This window comes from Helianthus annuus, chromosome 13 (assembly GCF_002127325.2).
Source record: "Helianthus annuus cultivar XRQ/B chromosome 13, HanXRQr2.0-SUNRISE, whole genome shotgun sequence".
Classification (NCBI taxonomy): Eukaryota; Viridiplantae; Streptophyta; class Magnoliopsida; order Asterales; family Asteraceae; genus Helianthus; species Helianthus annuus.
This window is the reverse complement of record NC_035445.2, coordinates 71,882,309-71,894,912: the sequence shown is the minus strand read 5'-3', so window position 1 is coordinate 71,894,912 and position 12,604 is coordinate 71,882,309. Positions and strand designations below refer to the sequence as shown.

Here is a 12,604-nt window from a genome sequence, read left to right as displayed (position 1 = left end):
CTTTTTGAAAAAGCAAATAAGCCAAAATAATGTTTGAATAAGTGAAAATGATTTTTTTAAACAATTTTTTGTACAAGGTGGAAAAGGCATTTTGAAAAGTTAGGAAACCTTGACTTTTTGAAACTCCTTTTAATTTTTGATCAAATATTACATTTTCTCATCTCATAAGCTTATTCAAACAGTTTTTTAAAACATCTTATTGACTTATTGACTTTTCCCAACTCATAAGCTCATCCAAACACTTTTTTAAAAACTCCTTTTGGATAACTCATAACTCAATAAGTCCTTTTACCAAAAAGTCATTTTTGAGTTAAATAAGCAATCCCAAACACCCCCTAAACCACAAAAACCCCACCGATTTGATTTCACTAATGATATCTTCCACCCGAACCTGACTAATAGAGAATTTAGCACCGTTTCTGGCCCTCCATATGCTCCAACAACTAATCGTAACAATCCCGTGAAAAATCTCTTTCGACAAGTCTCGCAACCCGACATGATCATGAAGGTACAGAAGCTCCCTGACCGTATGGACTATAAACGGAGCGACTTTACACCATCTCGGGATATGATGCTAGACTCTGCTTGCCATCATACATGTAGCAAAAAGGTGGTTGCTCTTTTCGTCTTCAGATCCTCATAGAGGGCATGAAATATCTTCAATCTCAATACTCATGTTTTTTAGCGCCATTCCAATGGGGATTTTATCCATTTCCGCTTTCCAAGTGTGAATGTTAAACTTCGAGGGGATCCATTTACACCATTTCAGCACATACTTACTGTTGTGGTCAGTTCTTCTAACTGTCCCAACTGAATATTCTTCCGTCCCGATCCACGACCACTTATCATTCCGATCTTCAAGTTTAACCGAGTCCTGGTCCCTATTCAGGGGCGTAGGTTAGTAGGTGCCTCGGGGTGCACCCGCCCCCTCCAATGTTTCGGTTAGAAGGGTATAATTTCAGATTTTTCGTCCGAAAATTTTAAAATTATATAGGATTTTCCCTTCAATTATTTTGCCTAAATATTTATACAATATATAAATCAAAGTAAAGTTTGTTACCACTTTAAATCTTAAAGGTTGTCGAGCTGAGTTGTAATTCTTCGTCCAGATTTCATTTATCTCGCACCATTATATATATATATATATATATATAGGGTAGGGATATGGTAAAAAGTGTCTAAAATGTGAGAAGGGTAAGAAGTATTTTAAACCATTGGATATTTGATCTAATGGTTGAGATCAATAGGGTATAAAAATGTAAATTATGTTTTAATTAGAAGGACCCTATGTAAAATTGAAGGGCAATAGTGACTTTTCCAACGTTTCAAATATGGTAACCGTTTCAAAACCTCCATCAATCTCATAAAAATCAGCGAATTTATGGTAACCGTTTCAAAACCCCCCATCAATCTCCTAAAAATCAGCGAATTTCTCGTACAGAATAAATTCTTCGATTTCCTTCACAACAACTTTTATAACACTATAAGAACAGTATATTACATGATAAAACACTATAGGAAGATATAACACTATCTGTTTACTGTAAGACACTATACATAAATAAAACACTGTTGATGGGGATAAAACACTATGAAAAGGAACAGTATATTACATGATAAAACACAATAGGAAGATATAACACTATCTGTTTACTGTAAGACACTATACAGAATAAAACACTATGAAAGGAACAGTATATTACATGATAAAACACTATAGAAAGATATAACACTATCTGTTTACTGTAAGACACTATATAGAATAAAACACTATTGATGGGGATAAAACACTATGAAAAGGAGATTAAAGATGGCCTGTACATAATATAACACTATTGACTGGGGAATATAACACTAAAACAAGAACTTACCGTAAACAATTAAATGTATAGAACAATTCGAATTCGCCTGATATATCTCATCGCCAGTTTTTGGCAGTTATCTTTGGAAATCAATTAATTGATAAATAATGGAAATTACTAATACACCCTTTTGAATTAATTAAGATAAAGGGCACTTGTCATTCCCAAATTATTTCTTTACACTTCTCACAAAAGTCTCACTTTGTACAGGATCCTCTACCTATATATATATATATATATATATATATATATATATATGTATTGGTCTTTTGTTTGTTAAACAATATTTAGTTTTTTTATATTTAAGAACGGGTACTTCGAATGAATAAAATTTTTTAGATTTATTTGAAACTATTATTATTTGACCCGGAATAGTCGGCCCGACCCGAAACATAACGATAGAATGAGTCTCATGACTTTACGCCCCCTTGAAACTTTTGGTCAAGCTCCGCCACTGTAGTGATCCAATTCAATTTCGAAATATCCAAAAAGATCCGTGACTGTTTCTCCAGTTCCTGCTCATCCTGTATGTACCGTCTTCGTTCCTGCAAATCCTACTATCCACACTACATTTTTTCTACATTTTTTTGTGAGAAGACTGAAAATATTACCAACTATCTTTTAAATGTTCATTAAAAGCCAAGGGTCCAACCAAAACAAAGTATCATGGACATTACCAACTATACTTTTATTAAAACTAGGGAAAAAGCCCGTGCGATGCACGGTATGCATAATAGCTATTGTTTGTTCGTGGTAAGATGTCTGACATGGCCGGTGCATAACATGTAAGACAATATGCCTACAAAGGGGAGTGATTAAAGTTTATTAAACCATGGGCCATAAGTTGTTTCCTTGGCAAAACTTGCTGGCCAAAAAGAAGTGAAAAAAGATGTCTTCCAAGGGAAAAAAACATGAAACAGAAAAAGGGAAAACGGATAAACTCTCGCACGCCTTCCTATCTTATTGGATAACGCCATCCCCAATCCCATCACCAGCCAACTGACTGCAGTGAAATAACGAAAAGAAAACTATTAAAAATGGTATACTATGTTTATGTATATATGCATCGAAAAGTAGTACAGGTTTTCATTACTAACACTAAGTGCAGACGGCATACCTTTCATGTGGGTCACTGTCAACTGTTTCTTCTGAATCCGAATCTGCATAAGCAGGCTTGCGAAGGAAAAGCACGAAACATTTATGTAGACGATTATCTAAAAATAAATATGCACAATTACATTGTTTATGGAAATCAATCAATTACAGTTGAAAGTTTTTTTGTTGCCTTTCAATTTATAACGATACCAAGTTTATTTTTTTTCAAAAGCCAACTTCTCCCCTTATATGTCTTTACACATTCGAAGTGATGCGTTACCAAGTTTTTTTATTCCTATTTTTTTAATGTAGAGTAATGCACTTTATATTTATGAACTCAAGTTTCCGACTGTTGTAGCCTCCTAATTTTAAAATAGAGTAAACATATACCAGGTATGTAAATAACATTTCAGATCGAGTAGAAAGGTAAATAGCACATCTTTAATTAAAAAGGTTTATTAAACAGGGCACGAATAAAGTGTAAGCCGATATATACCTTACGATCGCTTCAACGCGCTTAACTGGTGTCGGTATAGGTAGCACCCCCTTGTCTTTAGCTGGGATCGATGGAGGTGTGGAAGAACCAAAGGGCTTACAACCATCCCCATCTAGCAGGACATTCTTGCAGTTGTGGCAGAGTATCTTTTATTTCCACAAAAAAAATAATATCATCTAACCTCATCTTCTGTAGGACAATTGATTTTATCAAAGAGAGCATGTGATGGGGTAAAATCTATCACATGTGCTTAATAATTCTGAATTTTCTCACAATTTCAGTTGAGGGCTTTCCTCTATGACATCGACAACAATTGCAGCATTATATAGATACAATCATTACACTCTTGTCTCAAAATAGCAAACCATATTTTACCAGGCACAAAGAAACCATTTTTTCCTAGGCACAAGGCTTTTCCCAAGCCACCTGGTTTAATATCTAAAAAATAAAATTAGATAAATATAAAAATACAAAGATTACTAACTTATAAAAGAAAAGATAAAAAATACAAATCAAGTCATAAATTTCCATAGTCTATCCATGTGTGCCATTGGCCATTAATCTTAAACTTAATCCACTTTTGCTAGAAGAACACAACATGAGTGTACATGCTCACAGGCAACCTCATACGCCTCACGGTCATGGGAAAACATTTCAGCATACTTTCAGTATACTATATTAGTAACAAAATATTAAGCTCGAGCCAAGATACAACAAACGATCAATGTTTAAGTTGCATATGGGAATATTATAGGAAACGTTCAATATTAAGCAACTATGGTGGATTTTTATATAACTTACTTGCAGTGAAAATTTTGCCTTATAGTTATTTGGATGCGGTGATTAATCAACAACCCAACAAAAGTGGCAGTTACCCCTTCAAGATCTGCTGGTCAATCTGATTATCTTTAGTCTTTTATCAGATTGTTTTGTTTATCGGGTCAAATCCGTTGATAAAACAAAACCCTCCGTCGTGCAACAATAATAGAAAACCCAATTAAAGTAACTCTTAATCAGCATCTATCCTATATCGACAAAAAAATATGCAAGTCAAGAATGCGCAAAGCACATATGCTTAGCCATTTGCAAAAACATATCATATTTGGCCAATTTGATATAAAGCATATACCAAACATGTCCATTTAAACAATTAATTAATGAAGTATATACATAATTGGAGGCTTTTAGCATAAATATACCTGAATTTTCATGAACCTATCAATCGTGTCAGCTTGTCTTGGCAATTCCCGTTTAAGTTCATCTTTACGAATAATAAGCAATATGAAGCATGATCATCGACAAATTCTTATATTCGTAAAACAAATGATTAAAATAGGAGTGTGTACCTAAACTTGCGAATCGAGTGATGATCGGCTATTACTCTGGCTCTACACCCTCACACTATACTTCCCAAGGCAGCTTACCTGTTTCCTGAACAAAAAAAATAGCATTGCATCACAAATTCCAATCAGAAAGAAAACTATAGATGCACGCATATGGGTTGTTGAAACAAAACACACTGAAGCAAAATAATGCACCCAAAAAGGTTGCCGGCGAGAGACGCTATAAAACATTTATTAAAATGTTTAATCAATAAACAAATTACAGAGCCACAATGAACATGAAAAATATAAACATTCACCTTAAAAGCATTAGGGATAATGGATTTCATGCGATCTAGGATAAATTCACATGGCTACTACCCCCACAATTGTAATTCCTCCAAACAACAAATCAGCATTACTCTGCAAACTATAAAAATACCTATTGAAATTCATCTCCACTCAAGCATGAGCCCAAAAAAAACACTCAAATATAAGAACATTAACCTAAAGATAACTGAAATTAGAAAGCTTGTTCGTACCTGTTGGAGCCCTAATCTCTGACGAAACTGTCGCTTGGGTTGTGGAGCCCTAATCTCGCCGACTTCGATTTGGGGAAGATCGAGGGTGAGGCAACGTTGGTTTGAGCCAGCGCGTGTGGAGTAGCGGTGTGGCTGCCGGCAGAGCGCTGGTGATTAGTGGTATTAAGTGGAGGAGTGGTGTCGATGGCCTAAATATGGATGCAGTATGAGCGATGGATGACACGTGTTGGTACTGTTTCTAACATCCTACGCAAAATGTATAAATAGAATAATTTCATGGCGTCGGTAGCCTGTGACGCCGGGAACAGAGGCGATTGTGAGTCTGGTTGGACGGTGGTGACAGCGGCGGCAACGGTGACAATCGGTTTGTATTCGTGGAGCCACAGTGGGTGGGTGTTGTGGCTTGCGGAGACAATTGAACGATTGTATAAGAACCGTTTAATAGCTTGAACATCTAATTTTCATCATAAATCCTCAATAACTATCAAAGTCGGTTTAGAATTTGGACAGTTTGTGTTCTAGAAGATTACATTAATAATATTCATGAAAAAAAATCAATTAATGATGTGCCAAAATCACTAAAATACCCCTAAAGTGTCTTAAATTTCTAAACAATTGGCAACTTTACCCCCTTTAAAATGGCTTGACTCTTTTGTACATGTTGCTTGAAGATGTGTACGTATAGCAAAATTACTAAAAGGGTAGAAAACCCAGTTCTCTTAATAAAGGTATATAGATAGATATAGTATTATTTTAATTAATATTATTTTAAGTATTGCATTTAAAACTTCATAAATATTGATTTTAAAATAGAACAATAATTTACGGTATAAACACATGCGCAATGAATGTGGAGGTCAATATTACCATTCTATCAAATGCCAATTAAAAGACTATGTAACTGAAAACTCTTAAATTATGCAAGGATTCATGTATGTATTTTTGTGTAAATTCATATACGTTTTTTTTAATATTTACTTAACAAAAACTCATGATATTAGTTATGTTTATAATTCTAATTTCTCCTTTAATTCCATTAATTTAGAGTTAATGGAAGGAGATGAAGAGTTGTTCTTAAAATTCCTTTAATTCTATTCTTTAATTCCATTAATTCAGTTACGTTTATCTTTAATTTTATTTTAAGCCTAATTTGTTAGAATTATAATATTAATTTTATTAACTAAATTTCTACGTATTTATTTTAATCAATATTATTTTAAGTATTGCATTTAAAACTTCATAAATGTTGGTTTTAAAATAGAATATGTAACTAAATTTTAGATTATATATAGATTGTGATTATATTCTCATTTAATTATTTTTTTATTTTTTAATATTAATGTAGAAAGACCATTTCACCCCTTACTAACATCAATAAGTTGTTGTACCATAAGTATAAAAGATTGTAATTACTTAAATTTGGTTGGTATCCTTATGAAATGCTTTATAATATAGTATAGATAGATAGATATAGATATAGATAATTATTTTTTTATTTTTTAATATTAATGTAGAAAGACCATTTCACCCCTTACTAACATCATTAAGTTGTTGTACCATAAGTATAAAAGATTGTAATTACTTAAATTTGGTTGGTATCCTTATGAAATGCTTTATAATATAGTATAGATTAGGTTCTAGCATTAATTTACTGTACTATATGTTAATATGGTGTTTCATGCATTGCTTTGTTGCAAATTGTGTTGTTTTATTTGTAAATTATTATTATTATTTATAATAATCTAATTAATTTAGCCAAAATCTTGTTAATAATATATTAGAATATATATATATATATATATATATATATATATATATATATATATATATATAGGGTAGGGCTAGATAGAAAACCCTATATATATAAAAAACCCGAGAAAACCCAAGCTCCCGACATTTTTTTTTTTTGAAAAAAATAACACATGTAATATACATGTTTTTAAGACTTTTGGGCCAAAAAAATCAAAAAAGCGCCGAAGGGATATTTAAAAAAAAAAAACAAGTTTCAGCAATTTTCAGCGAAATTATGTCTTTTTTGCTTAACACGTGTTAGGAGCTGAAATTTGTTTATTTTTTTTAAAAAAATCCCTTCGGCGCTTTTTTGTTTTTTTTGGCCCAAAACACTCTAAAACATGTATATTACATGTGTAATTTTTTTCAAAAAAAAAAATGTCGGGAGGTTGGGTAAAAATGGCTTCCCATTTGGGTTTCCAGAGTTTTCTAAGAATTTTAGAGTTTTTTATCTAGCATTATCCTATATATATATATATATATATATATATATATATATATATATATATATATATATATATATATATATATATATATAGTTATTTTAATACTTTTATTATTTTAATATTATAATAATAATTCCTTTTTTTTACTGTTTAACTTTAATTTAATGATTTTTTAGTATCACGGGGTGGGATAAGCTTGGTGTCAACCGATACTGGTATCGAAAATACCGGTACGGTCTTGTTTGGTATCGGTACAAATAGTAATTTTAATATTTTAATAATATATATAGTTTTTTATATATTTTTATTATTTTAATATTATAATAATAATTCTTTTCTTTACTTTTTAACTTTAATTTAATGATATTTTTATGATACTTATGATCTTTCGGTTTAAATTTTATCTTAATCTATTAAATTCTAATACTAATATCATGGATAAGTTCGTAATATTTGATATCATTTGGATCCCTTTACCTATTTTTTTTATTATATGTTTTCTTTGAAAATATATTGTTGTGTTTTTATTACGAATTATATTTGAGCTACTTTTAATATATTAGTTACTTCGAAATTTAAATTTATGGTTACCTTGTCAAAGATCATTTTATAGAATAATCATAAGTTTGGAATAATTATCTTTAAACCAATTATTAAAACAAATTAAGATCAAAGTTAACTTTAAACTAATCTACCTTTATCTATAATATATTATTTAGTATAATGTGTTATTGATGATATTAATTTTAATGATTATTGATATATAATTATTTTATTTTATTTTTTATCTTATCTCTTATTTATTTAATATAAATTAAATGCAATTAATAGGATTTTTATAGGATGATGCATTTAAAACAACCATAAATTTTGGTTTTAAAATAGAACATATAACTAAACTTTAGAATATATATATATTATTTAGTATAATGTGTTATTGATGATATTAATTTTAATGATTATTGATATATAATTATTTTATTTTATTTTTTATCTTATCTCTTATTTATTTAATATAAATTAAATGCAATTAATAGGATTTTTATAGGATGATGCATTTAAAACAACCATAAATTTTGGTTTTAAAATAGAACATATAACTAAACTTTAGAATATATATAGATTACGTAAAGGAATACCGTCCACCGTAGTCCGAGCTACCGTTTTGGTTATATTCTTCCACACTCCGTTCAGGCTTCTTTTTACCGGAAGAAAGTCCCAGTTGATTTTGCTTTTGTGAATCGCATCCACCACCTTCCTCCACAGCTGATTTTTCTCTATCTTAAATCGCCATCCCCATTTGGATAGAAGAGCGATATTAATATGCTTCAACTTACTCAACCCAAGGCCCCTTCATCTTTGTCTATAGTCACACGATCCCAATCAACCCAGTGCATCTTCTTATTATCACCTGAACCTTCCCATAAAAATCGTTTTATCATTGATTCCAGGTCTACTATTTTAACCGGACTTTGTACAAAGAAAAATAGTAATTAGGCAAGGGGGCTTTGTACACTTTTTAATAGAAACCGAATTACCGAAAGTTGTTGATCAAGATGGGATTTACTAAAAAAACCGCACGTAAGAGTGGTCACCAGCTAGACAATCATCTAGAAGGCACAACCACTTCAATTGTTAAAATGGACAAACTTCTTTTCCTATAACTAAAGCAACTTGTTAATCGCTTTTAGTATATTACTTAACTTCATATTAAAGATTGAATTTTCCAATTCCACCAAGGTTATATATCACATCGCAATAAAATAATATTTATATTCTATACCACACTTGTCACGTTTTGCAATGAAAGAAAAAAAGTATTGCGGTAATGCATTATGCATACTTCGATATCTTTCGTATTTAATTTTTTCTATGGTTTTATTTCAAAAAAAAAAAAAAAAAAAAAAAAAAAAAAAAAAAAAAACACTTGAAAGCAAATAATTTTGTTTTTAATGTTGTTTGTTATCATAACTTTCTTTATAATTGGTAGAAGTTGTAAATATGGTATACCTTAGTAGGATAGAGTTGTTCAGATGAGAATTTTTTTCAAGTTAGTGAGTTTTTCAACCAAATTTTACACAAAGATATATTGACATTTAACTAAGATATCTATGGGAAAAAAAAAATACGTCGGCATTTATTCTACATGTAAGTTTGATTTAAGCTGGTGTAAATGGCTATTGATGTCATCAGCCTAGAACGGTAATGCTAATTTACGCCAACGTAAGAAGTCGTATACGACTTTTTTTTCATTTTATTTTGAAAAAGTTTCATAAAATAAATTCAAAAAACCTTTGGATCAAAAAGTTATGACGGTTCTCACAACTCAACCTACTTCTTATATTAACCATTCCCTACCTCGTTAACTTTACAAAAACATCTAAGTGTTAAATAAATTAGGGTAGGGATATGGTAAAAAGTGTCTAAAATGTAAGAAGGGTAAGAAGTGTTTTAAACCATTGGATATTTGATCTAATGGTTGAGATCAATAGGGTATAAAAATGTAAGTTATGTTTTAATTAAAGGGACCTTATGTAAAATTGAAGGGCAATAATGTCTTTTTCAATGTTTGAAATATGGTAACCATATCATACACGACCAAAAACTCCTACATTCACTCATTTTTCCTTAAATATAGGAATTAATGATTCACCTTAATTGTAGGAGGTCTTTGGTTACATATTCGTCATACATTATCATAAAGAGAACTGTAATCAGATTCATGGCGTGGTGTTTTAAAACAACTGGATAAAATTGACTATGATTTAAGTCATGGTGTTTTATCTGGAGACATTGTTCATGGCGTGGTGTTTTAAACATCTATGATTCAAGTCATGGTGTTTTATCTGGAGACATTGTTCATGGCGTGGTGTTTTAAACATCTATGATTCAAGTCATGGTGTTTTATCTGGAGACATTGTTCATGACGTGGTGTTTTATCAATACAAAACATTCCCAGATTTTAAAACACCATGACTATGATTCAAGTCATGGTGTTTTATCTGGAGACATTGTTCATGGCGTGGTGTTTTAAACATCTATGATTCAAGTCATAGATAAAACACCACGCCATGAACAATGTCTCCAGATAAAACACCATGACTTGAATCATAGTCAATGTCTCCAGTTTTTTAAAAAACCACGCCATGAACAATGTATGATTCAAGTCATAGATAAAACACCACGCCATGAACAATGTCTCCAGATAAAACACCATGACTTGAATCATAATCAATGTCTCCAGTTTTTTAAAACACCACGCCATGAACAATGTATGATTAAAAGATGTTGCGATTAAAAGATGATGAAGAATATAAAACAATCAGATGTATAATGTTTCCTAAAATTTCTCCTAATTCAAAATTCGATTCAAACCTTAAAAAACTCATCGACAGTTTTTTTTTTTTTTGGCAGTTATTCTTGGAAATCAATTAAATGATAAAAATGTCAAATTACTAATATACCCTTTTGAATTAATTAGGATAAAGGACACTTGTCATTCCCAAATTATTTTTCACACTTCTCACAAAAGTCCCACTTTTTACAGGATCCTATACCAAATAAATTATACCACTACTTTATTTAATTAACTAAGTTTTACCCGTTTATAAAAAGTTTTTACAAGAATATTAAAAACTTAAGTGGTCTCTTGTATGAAAATAATAATAATGCTGCTTATTGCAATTTGTAATTTTAAATTATGTAGAGGAATTGGTTTAGTCATTCAAATTACGAATGATGTAACTCTGTAACGTACTAACGTGTTTATCGTTAACACTAATATACCTTGAAATTGTGTTTTAAATTGATCTAAAATAAGTATTTTTTTTTTTAATAGCAAATTTCTTTTAATCATTGTTATTTGTAGGACTTAAACTTAAAATCTCTACCTCACAAACTCAAATGTTTAAAGATATTGTCTTTGTTTATGGACCATCACTCCATTGGTAAAGATAAACGATTATGTAAAACAAATATTAACTCTTTTCTTTTTTAAAAAGTAAAATAAAACATTTAATTTGTGTTATAAACTTTTAACAAGCGGATTATTTGTTAAATTATCTTTAAGAGAATATGAATAGTGATTTTTTGTTATTTAGTCTATTTTGTCATTTAATGTAAATTTCCATTTGCAACCCAAACCCATATGGTTTAATCATGGTTGTAAAAGTCTCGCCTAGTCTCTGAGTACTCGCTACAAGTTAGGCTGCCGAGGCCCGAGTACTGTTCCCTTAAGCTAATTACTCACCGAGTAATCTCCGCCTAGGCCGAGTACTTTCCGAGTACTCTTAAATCCGACAAGGGAGCGCCTAGCGACTTTTGCAACCATGGGTTTAATTATTGTATTTTTTTTTCTTTTACTTTAACCAAATTACTTTTTTACCCCTAAGTAGTTTTTTTTTTAACAAACTTTAGACATAAATTTTAACTTTTCTTTTCTTTGCTATAACGAGTGTGGCGAAGGTTTCTTTTAGTTTAGTTTTTTTAACGAACGCGCCGATACTCTTTTGAATATATAATCTAACTTTTTTTTCTTTGCTATAACAAGTGCACCGGATCCGACTGAGTTTCTATCGTTTTCTTTTTCGTTTACCTTTTTATGTTATTTACTATATTGTTTTACCTTTTCTTATTATTTTGATGTTTAGAGTCAGGTTAAGACGCAAATAGAATAACACATTTAGATATCATTTTATTTAATTTTACGAATTTATTTATTGGTTGTCATAATATACTATACATTCTGAATTCCAACCACGTCATGTGTAACGTGCAGGTAAACACGGCCCTAGTTAATTCTGAAATTAAAGACAACTTAAGAAAATATCATTTTTACACAAGGGTTAGGATATAATAGGAAGTTTATTTGACTAAGAAGGCTAGGAAGTAATCTTGACCATCCATTTATTTAATCAAGGGCTAAGATTAAATAATGGAAATTGAAGGGAAGAAAATAGGCGCGTGAGTTTGTTTAGAGGCATTCTAGTCAATCCAAGGCAATATTTTCTCTCTCCTCCAATTCCCCCCCCCCCCATTTTTAAACGTTAAT

At 30.7% G+C, this 12,604-nt stretch overlaps 1 long non-coding RNA gene across 1 annotated transcript; it reads right to left on the bottom strand.

Annotated features, from left to right (window-relative positions):
- Positions 1–2,543: 2,543 nt before the first annotated feature.
- LOC118485637 lies at positions 2,544–7,097 on the bottom strand. The gene is made up of 7 exons (XR_004877196.1): positions 5,318–7,097; positions 5,096–5,205; positions 4,800–4,884; positions 4,653–4,714; positions 3,454–4,478; positions 2,980–3,035; positions 2,544–2,865 (listed from the first exon to the last, which is right to left on the bottom strand). It is a non-coding gene; the product is annotated as an uncharacterized LOC118485637 (long non-coding RNA).
- Positions 7,098–12,604: the final 5,507 nt, after the last annotated feature.